General features: G+C 44.0%; 1 long non-coding RNA gene across 8 annotated transcripts in view; it reads left to right on the forward strand.

Annotated features, from left to right (window-relative positions):
* Positions 1 to 14,589: 14,589 nt before the first annotated feature.
* Positions 14,590 to 23,642, forward strand: part of LOC140638308 (uncharacterized) — a 35,826-nt gene continuing 26,773 nt past the window's right edge. For 4 of the 8 annotated variants that reach the window (XR_012035407.1, XR_012035403.1, XR_012035414.1 and 1 more), the window contains exons 1-2: positions 14,591 to 14,873; positions 17,649 to 17,975. This is a non-coding gene — a long non-coding RNA (uncharacterized lncRNA). Of the gene's footprint in view, positions 14,874 to 17,648; positions 17,976 to 23,642 lie in introns of all 8 variants that reach the window. The other 4 variants (XR_012035413.1, XR_012035411.1, XR_012035419.1 and 1 more) reach the window with 3 other exon arrangements.

The following is a 23,642-nucleotide window of genomic DNA, read 5'->3' on the forward strand; positions in this document are numbered from 1 at the left end:
TCAGAGGTTTTGGCTTTATCCAAATATGAAGTTGTTGTTCATTCATCTGTTCACGCCCTCGCTCATTCATTCGTTCATCCTGCAAATACTGATGGCATGGCTACCATGTATCAGGCATTGCCTAGGCTCTGAGGACACCAGGGTGAGCCAAAGCATTGGCCCCAGCTGTCTCCAATCTTGTGGCAAAGTAAGGGTGAGAAATATGAAACCGATAATCCTGTGAGTAAGTGAACATCTGCACACTGAGACAGATGCCCTGGAGGAGAGCAGGGTCTTTTCTGGGCAGATGAAGAAGGGTCGCCTGCTCTAGGCCCAGCTGTGTGTGCCCAAGCATGTGTCAGCAATGCAGGAAGACTCAAGAGCTAGCTGAGGTATGAAAGGTAGTTCACTGGGCAACGGTTGGGAATGGGATTTGCGTGTTCTTTTAGGGGAGCCTGTTCCCGTGAATGAGCATGGTGCATGAGGAGAAGTGAACGGAGACCAGACGGGTCAAGTTTCTGAGTGTGATAGGGCAGTGGAGTAACAGGGACCCGATTATAGGCCAGGACCAGAGATTTAGTCTTCCTCCTCAGAGTTGCTGATGGGCTCTGCACCATGAAATAATATGACTACATTTACATTTTGAGAAGAGCACTCTCGTTTCAGTGTAGAGAACAGATTTTTAAGAGGCCAGAGTGGATCCATTCAGTCACTTCAACCAGGGCCAGGATGGGGGTGGGGGGACACGTTGATCCCTGCTCTGACAGGATTGAAGTTTGGTGAGTGAGGACAGATAATCAGCTAAAACATAGATTAAGAGAAAAGTAAGTTCCATTGGTGAAGAAGTCAACCAAGAGGCATCTGACAGAGAGTGTGGGTCGACTGGGGCAGGTGGAGCTACCAGCACCAGTTCCCTGAGAGTTTTCAGGAAAGATCTCTTTCAGGAAGTGAGATTTTTCTTCCTAAATGCAGCATTTCCCCCCACTTTTCGGTTTTGTGTCTTACCTAGAGCAGAGCCCATCACCTTACCAGCCCTTTCGATGCTTGTCGCTATGTGCTGACTCAATAAATGGACCTCTGGATACCCTCAATTTTCCTTGGTCTTCATGCAGTCATGGAGTGTGTGAGCTTGAAGGAACTTTCTAGATCATCTGATTTGCCTCTCCCATCTTACAGGTAACAAAGCAGAAGCCTGAGGAGGAACTGTGTAAGAGGTTAGCAACCACATCATCCTAGTATGCAGGCTACTTCGCCTGGGGATCTCCTACCCCACCATTTGGTCCTCCTGGTAAGGACGGGGGCATAACCGTGCTCACTAGGTCATGCAGCCTGTTTCCAAAGCACTTTTCACTCTTGGGTGCGTAGGAGACTCCAAATACCTGCAGAAAATGAGTAATAGTCTTTTTTTTCCCTCCCCTGGCATCTCCTAATGCAAAAAATCTTGGACAGCAATCAATTTAATTTAGATTCCAGAAAGTGCTACTTTTTTTTTCAATCTGGCTTATGTTAATGATATTTTTAAAACACCCTGAAGCTCTAAAGTGTATTTAAGACCATGAAATAGCATTAGAAAGCTTTTGCCATTTACTTTACAGAGTTGCATGGAATGCAAAGTCCAAAAAATAAATAAATAAAAAAGAATTCGGTTTCCTATTGGTTTCCTTAAGATTTCAAACTCAATAAGACATCTCTTATTTAAGATCTATAAAAATAAATATATTTTTTTCCATAATTGAGTCTTATTGGCTAAGGTTTAATCTAGAACATAGTTTTCATGGCTGAATTCAAAATCCCTTTGGGACTAATGGTATAAACTAATTTGAAATAACGCTTCCTGAGCTGGTTTTAATTAAAGTTCTTTTATATTGGATCTCTTAAGAGATTCCCCACCACTACCTCCCCCTTTTTTTTGCAACATTGTTCTGGGAAAAAAGTCCCAGTGCGCTTGAAGGCATCAGATTTAGTCAGGGCTGTAGGCATTGAAGAAAGAATTAGGTAGTAACATTAATCCTGGTGGAAAACACTTTACTGATGAATTTCAGATCTATCCTACTGCCAGGGAAGTTTCTTTTATCATTTGAATGAGATAGGCATTTTATAATTTCCAGTGTCAGATGAAGAAGTTGAAATCCAGAAAAATTAAATGGCCATATTCACACAGCTAAATCAAAAGCGTTTTTATCCATCTATCAAGTGGCTTGAAGACATTTTGTATGGCATTTCAGCTTAAATAAAACAAACAAGCTCGGTGGAGGGGGAGCTTCACTGGGAACCAACTTAAAAATTCATAAAAATTCATGGAACTTAAGCATTCATGTTTGAATATCCCTTTGGGGCTTTGGTTTCTTTGTTTGGTTTTCACAGATCAGAATGGCACCAGAGAAACCAATTCTCCTGAGTCAGTTGAGGACAGAAAAACAGCAGCTCTTCCTCAAAAGCGTCACAGAAGTTAGGGGCTAATACATGTGGCTTCACAGCGGCAGGTGCCAGAGGTCTGACTCGGGTAACCGGTGATATAGTCTCCTGTGCCTGCTGTAACAATGGTTCTGAGGGCCAGGTGTCCAAACTCAGCTTTACTCCAGCTCCCGGTGGCTGTCACAATTCTTTGGCTTGTGGCTGCATCACTCCACTCTGTCTATGTGGTCTCTGCCTTCCCTGTCTGTGTCAAATTTCTTTCCACCTTCCTCTTATAAGGATACAGGTGATTGTATTTAGGGCCCACCCCGATAATCCAGGATAGTTTTCTCATCTCACAATCCTGAACTTAATAATATATACAAAGTCCTTTTTCCTTATAAGGTGATATTTACAGGTTCCTGGGATTAGGATCTGATATTTTTGAGGCCACTATTGAACTTGCCATACTGAGCCTGGATCCATCAGGCTGACATCATATATTTATGGCCAACAGAGGAACAGGCTTTGGGCAAAAGGCCAGCAGAAGAGAGCCATCCTGCTCTCCAGACTTGGGGTAGAATGTCATAATCAGTGTCTGGCAGAACAAAAAGACCAAGGGTAAAATCTTAAGCAATACAAGGCTTCAGAGTGACCACACTGGCATGATTACTGCTGAGTTTGTTTATGAGAGGAAAGAAAGCAGCCATGTTGGAAGCCTCGGGTGGTTTTCATATCCTGGAAGTTATGTAGAAATAGTTGGAGAGGAATGTGTTATTCAGGAGTGTAAAATGATTTCTTGTTCAAACAGACCGCAAGGCTTGAGAGACTAAAAAGTCCTCCCAGGGAGCAGAAATGTAAAATGCCCTTCAAAAGGTTATTAGTGTGGCCCTTTGGGGACAAAGGCACACATTATCCTGAGTCTCCTGTTGATTTTACCCCATGGAGACTGGTTGTTGAAGAGGCAGGATGAAACAGAAGCTTCCAGCCCTGGTAACCCAATGTTGTGGTGAGGAGCAGTTCTCCTTCTTGACTTCATTCATGAGTCCAGCATGGAGGGGGATGAAGATGCCCGGTTAGTGGACACTACACATTCTTGTCCATTTACTTGCTTTAGATGAAAGAACAGCACCATACTGCTCAAAAATAAGTAAGTAAATAGAATTAGCCAAACTAGATCTCTTGTAAATTTCAGAAGCATTTGTGGGCATTGGCAGCAGAAAGAAGCTTCTAGGCCATCAACATCACTGCCTTTCCAAAACCTAAGAAGTAAGGATGAGGCATTTCACCGAGATGTTCCAAATGCACATTAAGAGCATTTCAAAGCTTCCCATGGGCCTTGGTAGTTATGTTTAGGACAGAAAACACTTTTTTCTCACACTACCATCTATTGCCTCTAAAAGTTCTGGAACTCTCTGAAGTCCCAAATGTCCTACCTCTTTTCATTTCTTTCCTTCTTGCTCTCTCATAAATAATTTCATATGATTAAGTAAGTTCCAGAAATGCTGTTCAGGTAAAATTCTTACCTAGCCCCAGTTATCCAAGCCCAGCCCTGGAAGCTGCTGATTCTAGAATAAAGGTCCTCAAACCTTGGCTGATCCTCTATTTGGCAATACTGTGATTAAAGAGAATGGCTGGGGATCCCTGGGTGGCTCAGTGGTTTGGTGCCTGCCTTTGGCCCGGGGTGCGATCCTGGAGACCCGGGATCAAGTCCCACATCGGGCTCTCTGCGTGGAGCCTGCTTCTCCCTCTGCCTGTGTCTCTGCCTCTCCCTCTCTCTGTGTATCTCATGAATAAATAAATTAAAAAAAAAAAAAAAGAGAATGGCTGGACTAGAAGCTGTTTACCAGGTTGCCTCTGGCCCCTCCAACTCAATGACTTAGAGCTTCTATCTTGTGTCCTGTGGGGACACCAGACACTCTGCATCCACTGCTGACTGATTTCAGTCAAATGAGCAACAACAGCCTTGTTGTTTCTTGTCGAAGAGCTATGCAGTGGGGTGACCTGTGTTATTATACTGTTTGGGCATATCCATTCATAAAGCATTTTTTTTTTTTCTTTGTGAAAGGGAACTCTGTCCAGGACAACTCCATTCCAGGGTACAACACTAGCAAAACTGAGTTCTGTGACTCGCTGTTCTATCAGTGACAGTTTCAGCCGAGACAAATCTCATGGCACCTGGTGGATTTTGACCTTTTATCTTTCTCAAGGCTGCTGGATTTTGACCCTTTGTCTTTCTCAAGGCTGCACTGTGGAGATGATATTCCTGTCTTGTCACATAAACACCTTTCGTATCTGCCCTTTTCAAAGCCCACTTTTCCCTGATCACCAAGCAGTTGAAGTACAGTTGCCTCCCACATTGTGTAGGACATCTGTAGGCTCCTGGATTACATTTCCACTAGACTTGGTTGGCTAGTTTAGTAACCAGGCCCAGGACATTGGTGATTGAATTTGTCTGATGGTCAGTCACTGACACTGAATTTATTGAAAACTTTCAAGTATTTTCCATTCTTCTGGACCCGACTCAGACCCTGCATTTGGAATGAGGAGGTTGCTTAAACTCAGCACCATGCCATGACCTTTTATTCCCAGAACATCTTTTGCTCACAGGTACAGAGGTGCTGCATGATCCCCTCTTTCTCCACCATAGCACACTGGCCTGCTGGAGCTCAGAGAGGGTTGCTGCCACAGTTTTCAATGAGATTTTTCAATTGAACCAATTCAGTAGCGACACATATCCCTCACAGGAGAAATATTGATATTTCATTCTGGAGGAATGTTTGCTGGGAGAAAACATATTCAATATAATTATTTTTCTGCAATATAAACTACAAGAAAGAAAGGCTAGACTCTCCTTAGCCTCGTGGACTAGGAGATCCCCTAGACTGATGGAAAATCATGGATAAATAGAAAATGGAGAAAGAAAATATTTTTAAAAAGATTATTTATTTATTTATTTATTTATTTATTTATTTATTTAAGAGAGAGAGAACAAGCACATGAGTGGAGGTGCATAGGGTTCAGAGAAAGAGGGAGAAGCAGACTCCCTCTAAGCAGGGAGCCCAGCTTGATCCCAAGACCCTGAGATCATGGCCAAAGCCGAAGGCAGATGCTTAACTGACTGATCCACCCAGGCACCCTAAGAATGAAAATATTATGTGGATATGAGTTAAATAGAAGATGGCTGCAAGCTTGGTTTTTTCACTTCTGTCCCAGCTTACACTTATTGTTTAGGAATAAATATGTATAGCACCCCTTTCTTTTGCTCCTCAAATATCCTGGCTTAGACATTACATGATCACTCTAGTTAAACAAAGGTTGAGAAGCACTGGTCTGATAGGACCTCCAAAAGAGTTCCCAGAGCTGATTCAAGATGTAATATCTGGGAACAGAGTTTGGGTAGGAGAAAGGCTTCATAGCAAAATAAATTCCATTTTTTTCAAGTGTTGTTTATCAAAGAGATAATCATGGTTAGCTGCTTGGTGCTTGTAAACAAATTGTTTCCCTTGGTTCCAGATATATAAAAGAAAAAGGCTGATAAGAACCAAATATCATTTGGCAGCTAAAACATTTAGCTCTCATAATGAGAGGAGTGATGGGAACCTTATAGTAAAGAAGTAGGAAAAGGGAAATTAAAAAATCCATTATATCTTTCTTTGGACTCTCTGGATTTCAACTCTTTGGGGACTCTTTTTCTTAATTATCTTTTTTGCCTTTATCCAGTACAATTTAGACAACTCTTGCTTCTAAATTCCTTCTCCTACAAGGAAAGGGGGTAAAACTTAAGACATAACCTTAGATGTGATTACTACATTCAGTTGGGATGTATGATTATTCCTTGATTGGTCATGGGGAGGGCTTGTCCTTGTCTCTCCCAGAGAAAAATTGGCTGAGTAGCTTTGCCTCACATCCATGGACCTGAATAAGAATATGCTGTAACATGAATTATAATTAGTAATTAGGTTTTTCAGTTCATGCATGAGAGACTCTAATTTAAACAATGAAAATAAAAACAATGACACCAAAACAAGATCAGTGCTTGCAGCCAAGTTGCTCGAGTGACTATCTCCAGTGCATTTTTCTCTTACTAAAATCTCATCTCTGGATTTTGACATGTTAGTTCTCTCTCTCCCTCATTTAATTTGTAAGCAAAGAAATAAGGTGATAACCCATCTCCAACAGCTGTCCAGATTCCACCGCAGCCCATGTGAGTCCTGACGGACACCAGTTGTCTTGGGAGTCTTCTTAGTATGTTCAGAGAAACCTGTAGTTTTTTTTTTTTTTTTTTTTTGTTTCAGTTAGCTTTATGGATGTTTCAAGCTGGGGCCTGCATTTTTCTGTGGTAAGCTCACCCTTCAGTGTTCCCCTGGAGGCTTACTAACCTTGGCCATATTCATATTTTATGTGAGCTGAGCTGTACAAACTTGCTATTGCCATTTTTTTCTTGCACTGAAATAATTTGCTTTTCCCTTACAGCAAACCTGGGCTTAAACAACTTGAAACTGGTCTACAAACTGAAAGAAGAGAAAATTTGCTTTGCGGTTATCACATCAGAGTGAGATATCCCAAAATTTAAGAGATTATCATTGTTTTGTTTGAGTCAACATGTATGGCAAGTTATCTGTCCTCCATCAGCGTAGTTCACAGGAGTCCGTGGGGGAGGATGGTTTCCCCGGGAGGCTGGGTCTTAATGGACAGTGTTTAAAATTCAGTGCTATTTGTATTAAAATGAGTCTTCAATAAGGCTGGCCAGCTCCATTTTTATTTTACATGGTTTTCAGTGTCTGGGCCCATTATTCCTCTAACACAGGAAGGTATTCTGTGCATATTTGGCTGTTCCTGCAGTCTCACTCAGAACAGAGGAAGTATGGCTAACTAGTAAGAGAAAAATCCTTTGAAAGTTTCTCTTTATACTTGTCCTCTGCTCTTTCGGCAGATGCATGCCTGAAAAGAAAAGGTAGATGCTTATCTCTCTAGCTTGGTTCAGGGTTATAGAAAAGTTGCCCTGAATTAAGCATTTCTATCCTACTGGCCTACTGGGGCACTTAAAAATCCCAACCTTTAGACCACACACTCTTAATTGTGGCATGTGGGTTTCTACGAGTTGAAATTTAAAAAAACCCACAGAAAGTTATTTAACAGTTCCAACTTTTAAGTGTGTCCTTAAGTCTCTTCCAGACTAGGCCCTGTGGCCAAGAATAGTGACAATGGGTTAAACCATTAAAGGCCTTTGTCTAAACAGTAATCTTGGGGGGATGGGAGGAGAGGGGAAGACACCAACAGTGCAAGATGATACCAGCAGGTGTGATGGCCTTACTGGGAATGTGCTCATTGATTAACCCAGTTGCTTAGGAAGGCCCTGGGGAGCAGGACAATGAAAGGAAGAGGGAAAGGGTTAAGAAGGACCCTGATTAACTCATCACATGATTTGCCCTATGTTGTCCTAAAGGAGTGTAAATAGGGTCTGTGAAAATATATATTTGAAGAATGTATTGTTAATTATTTAGCAGCCGTATGGAGATTCAAGTCACATACCATCATGCACACATTTAAAGCATGAGCTTTAATGATTTTTGGTATATTTATGGAGCTGTGCAACCTTCATTTAAGATTTTGCACCTTTCCATTTTAGCAGTCCTTCTCTCTGCAATGTCCTTGCAGTAGATACTGGCTCACTTCCTTCTTGTCATTCGAATTTTTGCTCAAATGTCACCTCTAAAGAGCTAAAGAGCTTTCCCTTCCCTAAAATAGCACCCTGTTCAAAGTTCTCTTTCCTCCTGGCTTTGGTGTCTCCAGAGCCCTGGGACAGTCTGGTTTGTGTGGGTCTGCATCCATGGCCCTCCAAAGGCAGGACGTTTGCCCCGTTCCAGCTGCTTCCTCAGTTCCTGGGCCCAGGCCTGGTTAGAATTAGCAGGTGAGGGAGGAACAAGGGTGGGAAGCTGTTCTATCCTGCAGAGACAGGAGGGGAGGGGAAGTGACAGGAGCAGCAGCTACAGAAAAGGGCTGGCTCAATGATTCCTGGGTCAATCATCTCCTGCCACCTGACCCTGGAACCAGATGCTGCCGGATGGGATGTGGAGAGGGCAGGAAAGCCAGGCCTCAGGTTCTGGGACCTTGAGCTCCTACTTTGTGTAGGGCCTGCAGAAATGATTTGGTAGGACCAGGACATTGGGCCTCTGGTGCCTTGTGGTTCTGACATTCTAGAACTCTGATGGAATTCTCTGATGGGGTGTAACCGAACAGATACAGGAAAAGTGCACCTGGGACGACCCTACCTTTAATAAATCCTGTCTCTATGGCTGCCTTTGCCAAGTGAAGCTGCATTTCTCTCCTCCTTCCCCTCCACTCCCGACTCACATCCTTTTGGAAGGGTGGGATTTTCTAAGGCTTGGGGTCTTAGGCCCATATGGCAGAAAAAGGGTGGAATATAAGTTGTGCTTGAATGTGCCATTCGAGCTGGAGCTAAATTGAGGAAAAGCTTTGTCTGTGAGTTTACAAACATACAATTAAGGCTCTTATAGTTATCTAAATCCACTTTCTTGCCTTATAATTTCATGGTTAGAAGCATTACAGTTGTTTTTAGATTTTCGTTATAACTGCATTATAACCACAGACGGAACCGAATAGTGTTTGTTTATTTGTGTAACAAATTATGCCCCTCAGCTAACTTTCCTGTGTAATTTGCATTGGGTGTACATTTTGCAAAAAAGCATACATTGGTCTGAGGGCCTTCTTTCCTTCTCTCTTCCCCAAAGCAGCACTGATAATAGAAGGTTGGGAACCAACATGCACATAAGGATGTTTCACCCCCGAGTGTATTACACATTATTTTAGGTGTGAATGACACACGTGTCTATAGACAGACCTGCAAAGAGAGAATTGTACTAAGAGACCCAAATTCAAACTCCATTTCTTCGATGTCATCTAGGTAACTCCATGTCTGCTTACTTCATCGATCTTTTATTCCCATTTAGCTCTGGCCCCAAAGTGCACCCCAAACACACCCTTATAAATTGCAGATATTTTGTGCAAAACCAGAATAATAGTTCTCTGAGTTGCTATTGAGTTGGAACAAGATAAAGTCTGAAATTCCATTTCAAATCTTGAGGTGTTTTCTGAGTACACGCTAGAGGTGACCAGAATGACAAGAGATGGTGCTATCTTCTACATCAGGTTAAAATTTGTTCAAGGTAATTTTTTTTATCTGCACGTATGGCATTTGGGTCTGAGAATGAATAGGGATAAACTTCTTTCCGTGTGCCCATTTGAGACACTCTGTGTGAGCCAGGACTGTTGCCAACCTGGGTTCTGGCAAGAAAACTGAAGACTCGCGAGGGGCATGTATCTCATTCTGTGTTATTTTCTGGTTCTTCTCAGCAACCCAGATTTCCATTGTGACCACGTTGCCTTTGGGTGTCCCAAGATTTTATCCATGGCTGATTTTATCCTTCGGTGTTACTTACTTTCTCTTTGGCCTCACAGACCACCTGTGACAAATGGTAGAAATGCCTGAAGTGGTGGTAAAGTGGAGTTCATCAAAAACAAACATATGTAATATATTTACACAATTTGAATTGATTAGCAAGTTGGGTGGGGATAAAGTTTTAATTCAAAACAACATAGGAGTTCTTGATAAATGACCAGTCCTTAATTAAGCCTAGTAGATTCTGGATTCCTGGTGAGACAAAATAATTATAAACGTAGAAGAATAATGTAAATACCTTACATCAAAATATTGCTTTATAGTTCACATAACATGAGATAAATCATTCTCTGAGAGATCTTGTCTCTGGTATACACCAGCTGATGACCTTGGCAATGACCTCTCAGTTCACAGTTCTTAATTCTGCCCTCTCAGAGGGTGGGGGGAGTGGCCTGAGGTCAGGGTTCCAACAAAACTTCTAGTTCAAAACAATCTATGACTCTGGTAACTTCTTTTATTTTTTCTGCTTTGTAGATTAGAAATGAGAGGAATCATGGGTGTCTTGTGATCGGACAGGATGACTTATTTGTAATGTTAAGAGAAAAACACTAATTTCTTCTTTCAATCCACACAGGTTTCTTGGGCTCTTGCTATGTGTCGGGCATAATGCTGAGGTGAATTAGGCCACTGCCCTGACCTTCCAGTGGGGAGTAGGGTGGCCTACTTCCCTGGGCCTCCTGCTAAGATGGAGAAGGTCTTGGGCACCCTGGGACTAGGGGGCCACACCAAGTGGGAGGGGCTGACATAATGAGTTTATGAGTTAAAACAAGTGAACAAGGTAATTTCAAGTAGTGACAATTATTGGGTAGCAGATTTTTAGGATGATGCTATTGAATGCATTTGTGGGTGGGAGTCGGCTGGTGCTTTCAAGGATCCCCCAGGAGATCACGTTCCTACCCAGGCAGGGAGGGATGAGAAGGGAGCAGACATGCCATGAGCTGCAGGAGCTGTGTTCCAGGCAGCAGTACGGCAAGTGCAGGCATCTTCAGAGGGGGAAGAACTTGGCTTGCTTGAGAAATAGAATGTTCTGGCAACAGGGAGAGGGGTATGGGCCTTGTGGGCCTCACAGAAACTCAGACAATAACAAGGATAACTGCTGTTATATTCTGGGCCCTCACTCATTTCATGACATCAATCTGTGTAGTTATGCATTTTACAGACGAGGATCCTGAGACACAGGGACTTGGGGTCTTATTTCACCCCAAGATGCAAACCTCAGTGGATGATGTAGAGTCCACACTCGTCATCACAGACTTTGGTGAGGGGAACCCCTCTGTCAACATGAAAGTGTGTCCGTTCCCCCACTCTCCATGCTCACTGACACCCACACCCCCGCAAGGACCCTCTGTGGGTGACGGGTCCCCCAGCCCTGCTCCCTGCGGAGCCAGTTTCTGCTTAGCCAGGAACAGCCATTGGAGGAGGCCTCTGCTGCCTTTGTGGACTCGCTCCAGAGCTGATGGGGGTAGTTACGGGGTGGCTTGGAAACGGTCACTCTGTGTGTAATCAGGTCACTTCGCTGAGAAAACATTTCTGTTTCAGCTTCCTTCCTTCCCTGGGCCTCATCCAGGGAACAGTGTTGCTGACCTTCGGAGCCACAAAGGCCACAGATAATGGGGCACAGCAGGTCGATGGAGTCAGCAGAGGGGAGAGTCCATGGTGAGGATGCACACACACACACACACACACACACTCACATGCTCACACACACTCACCCGAGAAAACTGTTAGAGTTGCCAGCCAGAATCTCACATTGTAAAAATGTTTAGAAAAATAAGGCTAAGAGGCAGATGAAACCTTTCTAGTCTATAATTCTTTTTGATTGCCTGGGATGCCCCTGCTGCTCGGGATCGGGCAGAGGAAGAAGGCACTCGGCTCCCAGCAAGTGCAAAAAATCACGCAGCTGTTTCCGGGCCCTGCTGTCCTCACAGCTCGGCTGCCGTTCAGCGCAGCGTGGCCTCTGTGGCTCTGACTTACCCTTATGGCCTCACCAGAAGCGCAGCCGGCATCGAGACATGGGTTTCACACTTTCTTTCCAGGCTGCTTAAGAACGAGAGAGATCTCTTCCTCCAGGAGAAAAGGAGTGCCTTCTGATTAATTAGAGCCAGAGATGAAAAATCAAAGTGACATGGAAAATTCAAAAGATTGGGATGTTGAATGCCAGTTTTAAAAATTAATATGTAAGATTTAATAGATTACTTAGGCCTCATGACAATGAACCCTGAAAGATTTTTTTCTGAATCATCTTTTTAAAAAAATTTTCTTTGTCACGATGCATAAATGATGGGCTTTACATTCTGGGAATCAGGAGAAAAATGGAGAAGGAATGTCATATATTTTGTTTTAATATGTTCCATGCTGTCATTTGGTTTTGATATTCAAATCTCTTTTCTTTGTAAATTCCTAACTCCCCCCCCTCCCCAGCATAATCATGGTTCTTTGACTTTTACAAACTTACTGAATATAAATCCTGTTTAATTGTAGCCTGGTTCACGTGTACTAAAGAGTTATGTTAGTAACCAAAATGCTGTTGATCAGTAACTGGAGACAGATTTTGCAAAGAAAGGAAGGTGGAAAAAAATTGGGGGATTCAGAGGGGAAAGCTAGACTTGATCTTCCTTGTCCTTCTGTTCACTGCTTCAGCTGCAGGTTTTTCCAAGTTATGGTGGACAGGGACGCATCCCTCTTAACACAGGGGACATGGGGGGGGGCCGTGTATGCTCTCTCCTTTTCTGGTAATGTCTTTGTGGCTCTCTCTGTCTCCTCTGGACTCTCATATCAGTATCTCAGTTACCCTCGAGGGGTTGGTGTGCCACTGCGAGGAGCTGACCTGCGTTCTAGTTCCCAGTCTTGTTAGCTGTGTGACCTTAGCCAAGTTACTTAGCCTCTCTGAGTCTCAGTGTTCTTATTTATAAAAATGAAGAATGTAACAACAATTCCATAGGATTGTTAGAATTAACTCAAATACTGTATGTAAACGTTGGGCATCAATGTTTTAGAGTATTATTATCACTTTAAGTCTTGAGCTTTGGGTCAAAGTCAGAAATAAAGGACGTCGAGGCACCAGGTAAACAGTGTTTGGCCTTTATGGAGGCTTGGTGTGGTGCCAGGTGTGGCAGGAAGCTGGGGGCGTGAGGCTGGCTCCCCCAGGTACCGGCCCCCTTGCCCCGTGTTGCTGTGTGTCAGCTGGGGTCCCAGTCAGGTGGTGTCAGGCTTTTCGTTCGGCTGTCAGAGGGCCCACCTGGGTCCAAGGATGTTCAGCCTGAGGCAGATCTTGAAGTTAGCCTAAAATGTCCCTGGCGGAGAGCAGTAGCCTCAGAAGTGGAAGCAAAGAATTCAGGTCCATTCACTGGGTCACCTGGGGAGGCACCGCAGGGAGGCCGTGCCAGAATGCAGGCCCCTCAGTGTAGACTTTGTATGCCCTGCGATACCTCACAGGCTTTCGGAGAGGAAGCTAAATAGGATAGTATGTGGGTCACCACATTTTCCTTGCTTTCATAATAATACTCCTAACCGGGCACCTGGGTGGCTCAGTGGGTAGCATCTGCTTTTGGCTCAAGTCATGGTCCCAGGGTCCTGGGCATGAGCCCCGCATCAGGCTCCTTCCTCAGGAGGGGTCTGTTTCTCCCTCTGCCCCTCTCCTGCTCACGCACATGCTATCTCTCTATCAAATAAATAAAATCTTTAAAACATAATATTCATAATAATAATAATATGTACAGTTTCTTGTTTTCTTCCCTGGGCCCAGAGTTCTCCCACTGTCCATTTGCTATTTCCCAGAATCCTCTCTGAAATGCTTTGCTTAAACCTATGTGGTATTCAAGGTTTTTTTTTTTTTTCAGTTTTTTCTTCCTCAGTCTCCATCCCTAATTCATGCACACAAACTGCCCCCCACATGCACACATACACACACACACACACACACACACACTCTCAACTTGTTCTATAATCTTTAGGGTCTCACTCTCAATTAGTTATCCTGAAAAATACCGTCGCAATATTTCCTTTTTTTAAAAAAATATTTTCAAAAAGATTTTATTTATTTATTCATGAGAGATACAGAGAGAGAGGCGGAGACACAGGCAGAGGGAGAAGCGGGCTCCACCCAGGGAGCCCGATGAGGGACTTGATCCCAGGACCCCAGGATCACACCCTGAGCTGAAGGCAGATGCTCAACCGCTGAGCCACCCAGGCGTCCCTATCCTCACAATATTTCCAAAGCTGTTGGTGGATTAATGTAACACAAAAGCACTCTTGGTAGAAAATACCAGGCCAGGGCTCAGTGAATTTTTTCTTCAAAGGGCCAGTTCCTAAAGATGTAAAGCTTACAGGCCATACGGTCTTTGTTGCAGCATCTGAACTCGGCCACTGTAGCAGGAAAGCCGCCGCAGATAATATAGGAATGAATGCACATGGTTGTGTTCTAATAAAACTTTATTTGCAAAAACTAATAATGAACTTGATCTGCTCTCTAAGCTGTAGAGTGCTGCCCTCTACCACAGATAAAGGAATGAGCAGGGGTGGTGATCTCAGGTGGTAAGGCCGGCTATCAGCAGGGAGCTTTAGAGCAGGAGAGGGCTTTGATGCCACCTTCCCCTGTCTGAAGGTCCCCCAGACCCGGGCAGGGCCAGACAGAAGCCCTCGGCCTGCGTCCCCAGGGTTAGCTGAGCTGGCAACTGGCCTGGGGTGGTTTAGAGGATGGAAATTTCCAAGTGGGCCAAGAGCCTTCTCTCTGCCAAGGACTGATTCAGAGTTCAGGGATTAAGCCTCTGGCGTGGGGTAAGCCGCAGTTTCACAGGCTCTGACCCTCCCGGCACCAGATGCTGGGCCTGGCCAGGTACAGCACGTGCTGTTGAGAAGGTCCTCACCCCGGGTGTGGGCATGAAAGGGAAGAATGAAATGAGGGGCCCGAGTTTTCTGCTTTCAATCTTGATTCTCTTCTACTTCTGCTGAATCTGAGATGAGAACATACTTTGGAAACAACCAAGGAGCAAGAAGGAATTTATCCCCAAGGCCAAGAGTGAGTAAACTGCAGAGTGTTAAGTTCTCAGTAGGGATGCAGAGAAGCATGGGCACAGACCTCACATTCCATCCTCGTGCTTTGTTCTGCTGGCTTCATGCTGCTGCTTCCTGTGTGTCTGGAAAACCACTCCTGATTTCCAGGTGCTTAGCACGCATGTGCCAGCCTACAGGGTCTATTTCAAAAGCAGCTTGTAGTTACCTGGGTCATGTTTGCACCTTCTGTCGTCAGTCATCCAGCAAACACTGGTCTCCGGAGGGTGGAGGTGGGGGTGGGGCTTTGAACTCTGGAGCTTGAGGAAGACGCCTCTGGGTCAGTCCTTTGTTTTCTACAGAGACAGAGACCCAGAAGGGGATGGGAGTGGTTCAGTTAAACACTAATCTGAGGTGCATGGAAGACTAGAATCCAGTTCTATGGGCTTCTAGTTCTGTGGTCCATTCGTGAGACAGAACTACACTGTTGTCTGTGATGATAAAGGTAATGGGTTAGAGGCACCTGTAGTGGATTTCAAGTCCAATCAAAGTAAAGTAAAGGCTCTTTGACTATGAGATGGAATAAGTTTTTGCCTCACTCTGTAGCTCTAACTTCTTCAAATCCTATAAAAATTAGCTTTTGTTTCCTTGCATGGAGGTTACTTGTGTATACTTCTGTAGCAGTCGGGGTAGGGTGAGTTATGTTGCAGTGACAAGTGACCCCTAAAGTTAAGTGGCTTACAAAACCAGAGTTGTATTTCTCACTCATGTTATGTGCGTGTTGTGAGTTGCTGTGTTTCTGCTCCCCACCTCCTCTCTCAAAGGCTGAGGCTGGCAAAGCTGCCTCTCACCCAGGGTTGGAAAACTCTAGGTGGTAGGCCGAATCCAGTCTGCCATCTGCTTCTGTGAATATAAATATATTTCATTGAAACATAGATATGTTTATTCACAGATCTGTTTATTATTCATAGATATGAAACATGGATATTATTTATAACTGTGTTTGCATTTTACTAACAAAAATGAGTATTTGCAGTAGAGGTAGAGTACAGGCCACAGTGCCCCAAAATTTGACTTTCTGGCCCTTTACAGAACAAGTTGGCTGACCCCAGTGTGAAACATTGACAAGAGAAAAAGAGAGCAAACTACAGGCTGGTTCTTAAAACTTCTTCCCAGGGCAGCCCTGGTGGCCTAGCAGTTTGGTGCCACCTTCAGCCCAGGGTGTGATCCTGGAGACCCGGGATTGAGTCCCATGTCGGGCTCCCTGCATGGAGCATGCCTCTCCCTCTGCCTGTGTCTCTGCCTCTCTCTCTCTCTCTGTGTGTCTGTCATGAATAAATAAATAAAATCTTAAAAAAAAAAAAAAAAACTTCTTCCCAGAAGTGACACATGGTCATTTCTGCTCACATTTCCTACACTCGAACAAGACATGTGGCCACTCTTGAGTTCACTAAAGAGGGATGGAAAATCAACCTATTTCAATGTGATTTATGTTTTATTTGTACAAAAGTGGACTCCTTTTAAATTAAGCAGAAGAAAGATTTATGTGAAGGGTATTGGGTAATCACACAGTTGACAGGAAGGCTGGAAAGCCAGGCTCCCGAGGGAAAGAGGAAGAAGCACCACAGTCCCACCACAGCCATGGCCTCTGTGCGTCTTGCCCCCTGGGGTCTCCTGCACTCCAGGTCCTGACCATTGCCCACTTCCCTGAAGCCACTGGGGGTAACTTAAAATTGGACCTTAGCCTGCTTGTCATTCTCTCAAGATTCACAGTGCTAGGTGGGTGCCACTTATTGACCACATTTAAGCCATAAGGCCATGTCCTAGCCACTGAGAGGCCTGGGAGAACGAGTATAAAGGTTGTTGGTTTTTTTTTCTTCCCATCTTGGGAAGGCAGAAGGAAGGGGCCTTAATTATAAAGATTTATAAAGGGAGAGATTTCATTGATGTAGGACTCCATGCTGGGAAGCTCAAGCATCATCCATTCTATGCTCAAGTGCTGCTAGCTGGAGGCTGGGCAGGGTGTGCGGAAGAGTTTGGCACTGCTTTGGGTTTAACTTCTTCAGTGACATTTGGGCAGCCTTATCTCTCCATGCTTCCAGCCCGTGGCCTGGAAAGATTGGAGAAGGGTGGAACAGCTTCTCTCTCCTGGTTGTCCAGAAGCCACAATGACACTCATCACCTGGACTTTTCTTATCCCCTTCCTCCTTATCCATCATTCCATCCCCATGAAAGACCTCTACCTTTTTGTAAAAAGTAAGTCAGAAATCTAGTCATGGCCAGAGGGGCAGGAATGTATCAGAAATCAAATCGAATACGTTTCACTTTGTTGCTCCCACTAGGTAATTCTACTGGTGTGAATCATTGGGATTGGATTTTGTCCAAGCACTTTTAACCTCACAGCGTGCAAGGCAGGGGTTGTTTGACAAGCTGAGGTGGGGTTTGGTTTTGAAGAGGTGAACTCCATGGATACAGAGCACGCCTTCAGGTGGGGTACACTGAGGTCATGCCAACCAGGAACCCCTTTCCACTAAGGGCCTCCAGTTTGAACCTTTGAGTTCATATCCAAATGAAATTATGTATAGTCTAAAAGATCGAACAAGAGTAACTTGTAACTTTGAATCCCATGACTAGACCTTGCTCTCTACAAGCTAATATTTCTAACATATCTTCTATGTGAGTAACCCAATTGCATTGAATCATACTTTTTCCTTTGAAAAATATCGATTTGTTTGGTGGGAATATTTAAACACAGTTTTTTTTTTTTTTTAACTCTATGTTGGTATCTTTTTATTTTTTCCAGTGAATTTGAAGTCTCAGAATGTGGATGTGGCATGGAAAATTCTGGACCTTTAATGCTTCCCCACCTGAGATGACTAAAGCAGACAGATCTGGATTCTCTAAAAGATGTGAACCCCAAAATAGGAAAAGCTGGTGTGACAATCCAGGGGTCAAGGATGTGTTAGAACTTGGAGTCATGGATCTAAGACTCAGAACTCTTATTTGCAGGTTTGTGGTTGTGTATTGAATAATCGCTTTGGAACAGACTAATGGTCAAGAGCTTCCTAGAAGTGTGAGATGGCTTGTCACTGCACTTATATGGGAATACCTAACGGAAACTGTTTATAAGGTAGGTTTACATCTCTTTTGGTGATTTTGGATATGTCCAAAAAATGGCTAAAAGCAAAAAGTACATCCAGCATTGGGATTTTGTCTGCAGATTTCTATCCTATCTAGATCTTATGTTTTTTTGTTATGGTGTTGGCTGGGGGAGGGAGGCAGTGCTGTATCCCAAGGGTCAACATGGATATGGTGGCTTTGTTATGGCTCTGTAACATGCGATGAGCCAGGGAAAGGTGGAGATTAAAGCTCAGGCCACTAAATGGGAGCCCATTCTCCCTGACAAGAGCAGGACAGCAAAACAGGTCAGCAAGTCAAATGTCCAAATCAGATGGAAGATGAGTACAGCAGGTTGGGGAAACCGGGATGGGCAAAGAGGATTTTCCCTTCTTCGGTCCCTCTTGGCTTTAGAGTCTGATATCACCATTGGATTCTGTAGCCCATCCTGCCCTGGGAAGCTTCCATTCAGCAGGCTCTGTTCCCTCTGCCAGTGGAAAATAGAGAGCGTCTTCAAGTTGGCAATCCAGTTTCTTATTGGGACCAGTACCCTGACACCAAGGTTAAATTCTTGGAAGCCTAGATCCTACCCCCACCCCTTCAGCCCCCAAGTGACATCCTGGTCCAGGGAGTTGCTTATCTAGAATCTTATTGCTACCAACCAATAGCTGACTTCTTTTATCTCTGTGTCACCTTCTCTGGCATCACCTGCAAAGTCAGTCTTCTGTGAGGACCCAAATGAAAGTCAGATATAAGTCCCTGTAACTGGGTGTCCATATTCAGCTCTTTTTTTTCTTTGTTCTGCAGAGAAGCTTGACCAGGGAAGGAGGTTGAAGGTTTCTTCTATCACTAGGGTCTCTCCTGCCCAGGTCAGACCCAGAGTCCCCAAGAGCAGTAGCTCTACCAGGAGGCTCTCTTGAAATGATCAGAAGATGGTTTAGGGGGCACAGTGAAGCTCAGCCAGGCCTCTGATGACCAAGGGTGACTTTGTTCTCTTCATCTTTGTATCTGCTGCTGTTTGCTGCTGAAAATGGCTTCAAACCTCTGGAGTCCAGTCTTTCTTTTATAAAAATACTTTTCATATTCATTTCCTTACAAAACACACAAAAAACTCAATTTATATTCCACATATTATACATGATTAAAGCTTTCTCCCTTTATTCCTGCTTGCAAGGTAATTATTTTTATTGATGACAAATGTGAGATTTTGGTCTCTCATTATCTGCTTCACAAAAGAGAGTACCCTATTAGTCAAATAAAATTCACAATTTTGCTTTATTAAAAGATTTTATTTATTTGAGAGAGAGGGCATGAGCAAATGTGCGTGCACATGAACCAGGGGAGGGGCCTAGGGAAAGAATCTCAAGCAGACTCTGTGTTGAGCAAGGAGCCCCACATGAGGCTCAATTTTACGATCCTGAGATGATACCCTGGGCCAAAATCAAGAGTTGGGTGCTTAACTGACTGAACCATCCAGGCACCCTTATAATTTTACTTTTTAAGTGACCCATATTCAGTATAATAGATACATAATATTTCAACATACGGTTTCACAATTATAGTATTTCAGAAGCTTAGGGACCCTCTGGCCCAACCCCACAATGTACAAAAGGGAAACTGAGTCACAGAGAGGAAAAGTAACTTTCCCAAAGTCATATCGAAGTGTGCCTTCACAAATGCTCTTCCTGTTTCTTGGCCTAATGCTTTTGCTACAAAGCTACTTTTCCCTTAGTGATCCTGTCACTTCCTTTCTATGGACTGCTTTGAGCTAAAGGATTATCAAGCAATCCTATTTTTTAAAGGCTAAATAAGCACATCCCAGTTGCATAAATTGAAGCATGAGCTAGAAAGTAGAATTGTGACGTGGGCATCAGAAAGTCTGAGAGCTCCTCCTGCCTGTTCAGGTCTCTCTAGTGCTTATGGTGCTTCTGGGGCTGTGGGAATGTTGAGAGAGCCAAGGAACGGGATGGGGTAAGAGGGGATGTGGGTGTGCGGACAGGAGGGCAGTGAGGCAGCACAGAGCCCGAGGAGCCATCGGACTGGGGGACAGCCCACGGTACACTTTAAATAAATAGTGCTTTTCCAATTGGTGTTTACCAATTCTTAGTTGTGGATATTTGGGGGAGGCTCAAGAAAATGTTTTCACAGCCCTTGGGGATCGTGTAATGAGAAGCATGTGTAAACTGAATGTTGAAGGAGCCACACCTGGGACACATTTGACCCATGACAGATACTCATGTGGGAAAAGAGCCAATGTTTTTGGAGCTGGCCCATTTTATGAAAAGATGCCTATCAAAACAAACACAAGTATACAAACAAAGCAACAACAGCAACAAATACCTCAGGGCCTGAGATTTGGGCATGGTTTTCTGAACAAAAGACTCAGCTCCACCAAAGCTCAGGGAGAGAAGCCATAAAAGAAAATGCCCCAGTCTGAAGGAGAGGCCGTCTCACTTCGGCCTCATGTGCATCCCCCGCGGGGACTATCATGTTACCGTTTTAATGAAAAGCAGACACTTTAAAAATGACTTCATACCAAATGAAAAATGATTCTAAGCTGAGTATGGCTTGTTGGGGGGTGAGCATAGGACTCCCACAGGGATATCCGTGGCTCCTCTCGTCCCCTGGGTCCAGGGTTACCAGGGAAGTAGAGATGCAGCTGATTTGAACAAAAATGCCACGCCAGGGGGTGTCTTCAGACTCTGCACCCATCATATATTTTGTTCTCTTTGCTACTCCAATGTGAAAAAGCAAAACCATGTACTGGTCCTGATTCAAGGGCTCCAGAGTTCTAGATTTTATTCTGTGGCAGATAGGGAGCCCCTGAAGGCATCCTCAGTCAAATGCTGTCCTCGACTTGGCAGAAGGAGCCCTTTGTGATGGTGTGTTTGCTTCTTCTTGTATTGTCTCTCAGTCTTGCACTCAAGCTCAGTGTACCAAATCCAGGTCACTGAATGTCCCAGAGTTTCTCCTACCACCCCTTCCTTTGTCAATATTATTCCCCCTTTCTGCATGCCACTTCCACCCCATTTGCTTGGCTCATGCCTGTTCAAAAACCACTTCACCCTGAGTTCCTGCCTCCACCTCTTTAGTCATCTCGGTAACGGTATCAGTCATGCCTGTTACAGTTATGGGCTGGGGGAGGGATTGTCTGCATGATTCAGGGACTCTAAGTTCTTTGGCTGAAGGAAATGTGTTCATTCATCTCTGAATCTCCAGTGCTCAGTAACTTGTACAGCATCTGGAACACAGTAGGTGCTCCATAAATAGCATTGATTGAGTGAATCAAAGAATCTCAGGTTTATGAGTTCATAAAGTGCCACCTGATTGGACAACTTTGGGTACAGACATTGCTGGTTCACGGACAAGCCAGCAGAGGTAACTGAATCCAAAGAATAGAATTCTGGTTCACCTTCTACGGTCCATGATGTCTCTGAAAGTTGTTGGAAACAAAAGACTTGCCAAACAAAAGAAAAATGGCTCATTGTAAGCTCCACACATTCAAGAAGCTTTCGCTATCTTCCAGTATCTGGGTTCTCCACAGAACTCCAAGACAAATCACATAAAAGGAGTGCTATAGACTAAGAGAGTTCACGGCGAACTTCTCTGCTTTTGTTCAGTGTGGTCTTGAGGTCTATCCTTGGAGTGCTTATAGCCTAATTGCTAGTATTAGCAACCAAGTGAAAATGATGGTTGTAGGAGTGTCTGGGTGACTCCATCAGTTAAGCATCTGCCTTTGACTCAGGCCATGATCCCAGGGTCCTGGGATTGAGCCCCACATCAGGCTCTCTGCTCAGCAGGGAGTGTGCTTCTCCCTCTCCCTCTGCCTGCCATTCTGCCTACTTGTGCACTCTCTCTCTCTCAATCTCTCTCTGTGTCAAATAAATAAATAAACGAATCTTTAAAAAAAAGAAAATGATAGATGATAGTTATCGAAGAAGTCTTGGGTTCATGGCTGATAGCACATTTGCAATTTTATAGCTTTATTTCCTACATTAATGCAAAGGAATAAGTAATGTAAAATTGTAGTCACTGTGACAAGATCTGTGAATAACACAGGGCTCTTAGGGTTGTAAATAAAAACCCATCCTTGACAAGCTTAAACAGGGACTAGGGATTTTATTTACTCACAGATTTGAAAAATCCAGAGCAAGTCTGGCTTCAAACATGAGTTGATTCTGGGACTTAAATGAAATCAAGACAGTCTTTTCCTGTGGTTCAGTTCTGTTTCTGTATTTGCTTCATTTCCGGGTGCCATCTTGTGCCTCCAAAGCTCCAAGATCGTACTCTCTCAGTCCATATTAAATGTGAAAGAAGATAATGTTTCCTTCTGGAATCACCTACTCCAGTCCTGGGATTCATTCTGATCAGACCAACTTGAGTCAGGTGCCTCCCTGACCCAACCCTGTGGCTCTGTGGTTTGGATGTACTGAGGGTCCAGGCTTGTGACATTTGCTCCACTTTGGAGGCTAGGGGCAAGGGGTAGGGCTCCTCCCAAGTCACAGAGGATGGGGTATGACTCAAATCACCAAAACAAGGGAAGATGAATATTGGCAGGCCGGCAAAAATCATTTGTTGTCCATTCCAGGGACATAAAAATGGAAGTACAGTTTGATTATTCCCAGAGCCTATCAAAGCACAAAAGCACAAATGCCGTGTCCTGACCATTGTCCAGGCCAACTCTGTACAAAGTATTCCTTTTTCACTTGATACTTAAAGTTTGGGAGACGGCCCTGTTATACAGGGTGAAATAAGAATAAGACCTAGACCCTGAAACACGAAGGTACTTTCCTTATGCATGTGAGATGCCTTCTTTTTGAGCATTCTTTATAATCCCTGACTATGTAATACAAAGGATGTGTTGAAATGACTACTTTGTCAGAACCTCTTGGTTGGAAGCCAGACAAGGAAACAGGAGAAACGTTGAAGCCAGGAGGCTCTGTAACTCTGGGTAGGAGTGGGGAGCACCCAGGTCTGGAAGGAGCAGGGATGAAGGGATGAACAAACCTCTCTTATCCACCTTTGCAACTGCATCCAAGAGGGGCATCTGTGGGAGGGTAATTTATTCACTTACTCATTCATCTCTCCAACATTTCCTGAGCACCTCTGCCCATCCATGTACTGGAAATACATTATGGTACCCAGCACACTGCATCTTCTCAATAGATGTGTGTTCAATGAATGCAATCTGGAAAAATAACCTTTCATGTTACAATTAAAGATGTAATGTCACACATGAAAATACATCACTGGTTTACACAGTAAGTGTCCATGAATGTCTGCACTGGTGAAAGTATTGGTTAACAGATCCTGTCTGATTTGAATGGTGAGGTAAAAGTGACTAGTAAAAAGAATACTACTCATGGTTAACACTGGAGTTTCCTTTTTTTTTTTTTTTTAAGATTTTATTTATTTATTCATAGACACAGAGAGAAAGAGGCAGGGACACAGGCAGAGGGAGAAGCAGGCTCCATGCAGGGAGCCTGATGTGGGACTCAATCCCGGGTCCCCAGGATCACACCACAGGCTGCAGGCGGCACCAAACCACTGAGCCACTGGGGCTACCCAACACTGGAGTTTCCTAGTTATATCTATACTACTTTTCTTTGCACCCATTATCCCATTTAATTCCCTACAATGACACTATGACTTGTTACTATTAATTATCCTTATTTTACAG

The sequence above is a fragment of the Canis lupus genome, chromosome 1 (assembly GCF_048164855.1).
Source record: "Canis lupus baileyi chromosome 1, mCanLup2.hap1, whole genome shotgun sequence".
NCBI classification, from domain to species: Eukaryota; Metazoa; Chordata; class Mammalia; order Carnivora; family Canidae; genus Canis; species Canis lupus.